This window comes from Dipodomys ordii, unplaced genomic scaffold, assembly GCF_000151885.1.
Source record: "Dipodomys ordii isolate 6190 unplaced genomic scaffold, Dord_2.0 Scaffold25, whole genome shotgun sequence".
Lineage (NCBI taxonomy): Eukaryota > Metazoa > Chordata > Mammalia > Rodentia > Heteromyidae > Dipodomys > Dipodomys ordii.
This window is the reverse complement of record NW_012267241.1, coordinates 18,642,882-18,649,175: the sequence shown is the minus strand read 5'-3', so window position 1 is coordinate 18,649,175 and position 6,294 is coordinate 18,642,882.

Below are 6,294 nucleotides of genomic sequence, written 5' to 3'. Positions count from 1 at the left end.
CTCCTCCTCTTCCCCCTCCTCTTCCCCCTCCTCCTCCCCCTCCTCCTTCTCTTCTTCATCTTCTTTTTTCTTCTTCTTTCTTCTTCTATTTCTGGTTTGAGAGCATTTTGTGTTTAGAAGGTAGGAATGCTATGTGCTGTGTGCTAGCAATGTGCTGGACAGAACTTCAGAATTTAGAATTGTCCTGTTACCTGCTGTCTTACTGCAGCAGAGCAGTAAGACACTAGAAGCACAGTGCTAGAAGCACAGTGCTAGTGAACACATAAATCTAGTGCTGCCGATGCATGAGTGCTCTCATTCAGACTTATCTTTTTGCTTGCAACAAGAAAGGAATTAACAATCGCACTCACAGAGGGAGCAAGAACTGCTCTGATCTTCTGCACCTGCTTCCCATAAATCTTCTACCTTCACATTTCCTTAGCCCTCTGTATTACAGAGGGTGAGCCTTCATCTATCCACAGATCTGACCATGCCATTCCCTTGCCTCAATTTCTTTTTAGATTTTTTTTTTTTTGCTTAGATGTTTCAGAGCAAGGCACAGAAAGCCCTAAGGGCAAGTGGCTGAGATTTCTACTGTTTCATAGCATTGCTCATGCTGGGCTCTGATTATGGTACATTTCCCAACTTTAGCTCAATCATTAGGTGGCTCTCATGAAGCCTTCTATGAGTGGCTTATTGGACTAATACATCTTATTTGTGGTCCTGAAGCACACAACATAGACCTCTAGCATATAATCATTTTATATTGACATCTGTCTCATGAGACTAGAAGATTCTCAGATTCAAGGGTTGGACCTTATTTAACGTGTACAATGCCTGATTTAGTACACTGGCCCAACACAGATGCCTGAACTGAATTAGCTTTTATAATAGGTCAAATCTGATCTTCCTGATATATTAGGTCACCAAGTCTTCTTGAACAATACCTGCGATAACCTGCCATTTATGCCTCACACCATTCTTCAAGTTAATGGTTAGTGTCCTGTTGTCTCATGACTATGGCAGGTCATGTGTATGAAAAGGGCTCTTTCAAGCCAAATACGTTTTGAAATTAATGAGCTACTGAGTTGAACAAAGGGAATCGATAGAAATGGTATCCGGAAACTTCAGGAAGGAACATATTTGTTATTTGTCAAAGGCCATTTTAGTTTCCCAGGCAAGTATTGGTGGGGACAAGCAACAGCACTGTCTAGGTGGAGGTGACAGGCTAGTGTACTAGAGGGTCTCCTCTGCAAAAACCAAAGCAAAGAAAACTGTTGCTGAGCCCAGAAGGCTAAGGTCCTGTGGCCTAGTTTGAGGAATGAAGGAAGCAGCCCCTCTGGGCCCTATCTGGCTAGGAACTAACTGGTTTTTCATTCTTGTTGAGCATCTTACACCTTTGTCTTTCCTGTTTGCTTCTCAGAGGAGGGCAGGGTGAGGAGAAGTGAAGAAATGTGTATTTTTAGCTCTGGCACAGCAGAATGTTCTGAGTCTTCTTTTATAGCCACATTTAAAAATAAATGTCAAGAATTAGGAACCAAGTGATTTCTCAGTGTCCATATCTCCTTCCATTCCATTGTGTGGCCTCTCTTTTTCTGCCCTGGTTACACCCTACCTATTCTCATTCTCACAGAAGGTTCCTTTAAATGCAGAGTATGTAAACCGGTAGTCTACGGGATGCATAGACTTTTTCCTCTTTCTTTTCTTTTTTAACAGCAGAAATATTTTAATCACAGAATAGGTAGGTGTTCCTTTTTTAATATATTTTTATTGTAAAGATACTGTACAGAGGGGTTACAGTTACATGAGTAAGGTAATGAGTACATTTCCTATTGAGAATTGTTACCCCCTCCTTTGTTTTTCCCTACCATCCCTTCCATCCCACCTCCCCAATTCCTCCCTCCTCTCCCAAAGTTGTAAAGTTCATTTTCAACATAGTGTCTTGTACCTCTCATTGTTACAATGGGTCCACCTGTATCATTATTTCAGCTTTTTGTTATTATCCTTCCTCTCCCCAAAAGACTTTTTTTCTTCTTTCTTTCCTGTTATTGGTGTTGAGGATCAAACCCAAGGTCTCCCATATGCTAAGCATATGCTCCTTCAGGGAGCTCCATTCTGTTCCGGAATGTATAGAATTTCCTAAAACATTATGTGAAATGATTTTTTTTAAATTTAAGGTCAGAATAACACTACTATCTCTTTGCAAGGATATAAAAGTGAGTTATCATAAAAAGTCCCACATTCATTTATATATTCAACCACGTATTTGTGCAACATTCCTTAAACATATAGTAAAGATAAATAATCACACCAAATGGACCCCTGTGCTTTCCTCCTCTCAGAGGAAAAACATCCATCTGTGAGTAGAAAAAAAAATGCAAGATTTAACACTTGGCCTGACTCCTTTGCTATTTTAAAGAACAATTAACTCAATTTTACCTTTCCACTAGTAGAATTTTTGTACTCTACCTCTTCAAATTCTAGACATTCCATGAATTTGTATTTATTTATTTCTACTGATGGGGCTGATTTATGAGCAGATATAAGAAGGCATGTATCTGGATTGTTATCATTACAAGACTTTAAAAAGTAATCGTAGTTTGGATGAAACTGATTTCACTTGTTCAAATCTTGGAGGCTCTGATTGGCTGAAGCCTGTCAAAATGATCCACCCTTCCTGACCACAGTGATTGGGTCAAGGATGGATATCAGACCTTATTTAGGCCAAATCAAAGTTGATCACATTCAGTTAGGTGATTTTGGTTAAGCAACTGGAGAGCCACCTTCCTGCCAGATGACCTACAAGCATATAAACCCAGGAACTTCTGCAAGGTATTTTGGGATCAAGAGAAACATAAAGCACTTAAGCCGCCAAGGTGAGAAGAAAGGAGATCATGGTTCTAGCCTCATTTTAGAAAAAGAATTAAATGAATCAAATGAGCCTGTCTTTCTTTTCTTTCTTTCTTTTTTAAAAAAAATTATACTTTAAATCATTGGCTTGGACTCAGGGTCTGGGCACTGTCTCTTAGCTTTTTTGCTGAAGGCTGGTTCTCTACCACTGGAGCACAGCTCCACTTTCAGTTTTTTTTGGTGGGTAATTGGAGATCAGAGACTCACAGAATTTCTTGCTTGGCGAGCTTCAAACCAAGATCCTCAGCCTCATGAATAGTGAGGATTATGGGTGTGGACCATCTATACCTGGCTTAACTGTGCTTTTCTGAGACAGTTTGAGTCAGGTTTTTCTGTTGCTTAGAACTAAAACAAAGTTAAGATGATATCTATAATATAAATGGTAACAAATAGGCTTAAAACATTTTTCCTGTGCATTTAAACTTGCTGTTTCATTTCCATAATGAAATCAAATGAAAAACCACAAAATATTCACAATAGCCACAAAGCTATGGTAGAAAAGAAATATATTTTCCCTCCATTTGCTAGCTTTCCCACATCTTTCTCAATTCTAAAGGAAACACATAGGAGAATTCTATTTGGCTGGAGTGCACTGAAGGTTGCTATTAGTTTTACAGCAAGCTGTTGGAAAATCTCAGTGTCAAATGTAGGATGCCCTATTAAGCATCATACTGATAAGGCACTCAAAATCATTTGGTACATGATGGGGCAAACACAGTGCTTTTTTTTTTTTACTGTCTGCCCTGCTTAATTTTGTGTGGTGCACAAATGCAGTTATAAATATCTAAATGGCCCTTGGCAGAGAAAAGGTGCCTCACCCCTGTGAGGGTATCAGTAAGTAATCTAGAGATTTCTCTTCCCTTCCTTTCCTATGTAATACACACCATACCCTGTTGACTATCCTGTATCATCTATTGAAGAAAACATAATCAGCCTTAATTCTCCGCCTGCTAGGTAAACTTTTGGCAGGTGTCAATGCTAACTTCCATTGCCACAGGCATCAGTTGTGCTTACTCTAGCTTTAGGGCTTTGGGGCCCATTTTAAATCCTCATGGGGCAAATGTTTTAAAATGTTTTCAACTCATGATACTAAAACTAACCTACATGTTTTGTATGTGAGTAAATTCATCTTTGCATAGATCTGGTGCATATCACACAGGGCAGTTATCTCTCTACCCACACCACCTTCCTCTGCTAGTTAGAAGGAGCTGGGCAGCTGCATTGGATCTTGTGCCCATCATTTAACAGTTAAGTTTCTCAGTGTCTATATAACTGTGGTTGATCCTTGACACAGAACTTGTCTCATAAAGATTGCTTTGACTTTGCTTACTTATCCCCCACTCTCAGCTGCAAGCCTCACATACAACTTGTAAACAGTGTCCATAGTGTTACCAATTCCTTGTCTCTTTTTTCCCTCTCCCCAGAATTTGGGAAAGAGAGGATTGTGCTTGGCTGTCTTCCCAATTGGGGCCAGGTGGGTCATCTCCTAAGTTTGCTATTGCAATTCTGGCTTTCCTCCCTTATTGACTAGATTATTGGAGGCATTTGTGGTGGATGGGTCCACAGATCCAAAGTCCTACAAATTGGTGTTGGCAGGACCCACTACAGGATGGTATGGTCAGGAATGTCATTTGGAACTCAACAGACAGTACAGTCCTTAAGACAAGCTGTAGAGGACTCTGCCCATCAAAATATACACGTATAAATTATCCTTGCACACCTTTTTCAGGAGGGATTTGGCTCAGTGGGGTGTATAAATAGCCCTCAATACCCGTCTTCATGGTGAATGCAATTCAAGTCCTAGGGAAACATTTTTCTGTACCGCAATATCTTAAAAAGAAAAGGTTACAATTTATGAATATCATTTAGGCTGGTCAACACTGCTCATTTTCGAAGCTAACACCCCTTTAAATTCAAGATTTATATCCAAAAATTTAAAAACAGAGAGTCAGTTTGTAGAATGCATGATTTCTGCATTCCAAAGTATTGGTTTCTTTTTTTCCAAGAGGAAAAGGCATTCATTTTTTTCTTTTGCGGTTTCAATTTGTGGCTTTAGATGTACTCTAGCATGGTTTGTCATAGTTGCATATTGCAGCTGCTTTAGTGGCATGGGTCTGTGTTCCTTTATATTTGGGAGACTAAAGCAGGATGACTTGAGCCCAGAAGTTTGAGGCCTCCTGGAAATCAGGAAGATCTTATATCAGAAAACAACCCCAAAACAAACAGCCAAGGGATGTCATCAATTCTTATTGCTCATAACTATGTGTAAGTTAATGCTAGAAATACTATATTGATTTAGAAAATCTTGTAAGGAATGGAACATAACAACATTTTTGATGAACTTGTTATTTTGCAGTATTTTCTGTGATACTTTATCATAAGGATTTCATTATAATTGTAGATATGATATTTAAACTTCACGGGCTATCTACACCCAAATATTTAATGTTTAAGAACAACTCTTTGTAAATAACAGAGAAAAAAATTCTCCAGCTCTGTAATTGGTCAGGAAAAGTGATTTAATTTGGCATTACAAACAATCTGTTGTAAGAATATATTTAGTGGTTTTGCTAAAGCAAGAGAAAAACTTACGGAAAAATCATAAAGATGATTTATCTTTTGTCTCGACATAATGCATTCAGGCATTACCAGTCCATCAGCAGAACAGTGAGACATGGCAATGATGACTAAATGATCACTGGCATTTTGCTGACATTTGATCTTAATACAAACTACATCTTTACGGGTTGACTGGTATGGAAGCAGGATTATATAGGAAAAATCCAGCACAACTGACCAGCTTAATTCATAACTTTTTAAATATTTAGGTGTGGCCTATGGGCCTTTTTTTTTCTATTGCGTAAAAATGAGAAACAGATGTGGGTGCGCTTGCCTCAGTCCCCAGGGCTGGGCTCTGGGGGAAGGGGGTCTGGCAGGTGCACGGAGGCCCCGCCCCCTCGCCGCCTCCCTCCTCGGGGATTGGCTGCTTCAGTCCTGGTGGGCGGCTCCGGGGTCGGGATGAGGTCCGGGTCGCGGGCGCTGGCTGCCCGGGATTTAAGGCACTGGAGGGTCAGAGCCTCATCACCTGGTCTCCAGCCACGCGCCCCCGCCGCGGGCCGGGTGGAACTCCCTGTCGGCTTGCCCTTCCCCCCCCCGCGCCCCTCGGCCCCCGTCTGGGGTGGGTGCGGGGTGCGGACCCGGGGCCTCGGGGCGGTGCAGTGGAGGGGCACGGCGTGGGGACCCAGGCGGGGGCTGCGGGAAGCGGAGGCGGCTGTCGCTTGGGGACCGGCTTGACCGGGTTGGAGACACCCGGAAACGGATTCGGCTTCGGGGCCCGCGCGCGAGCCGGCGTCTCTCAGAGCGAGCGGAGCGGCGTGCGGGTGGGGCTGAGTAATCCCCGCGGCG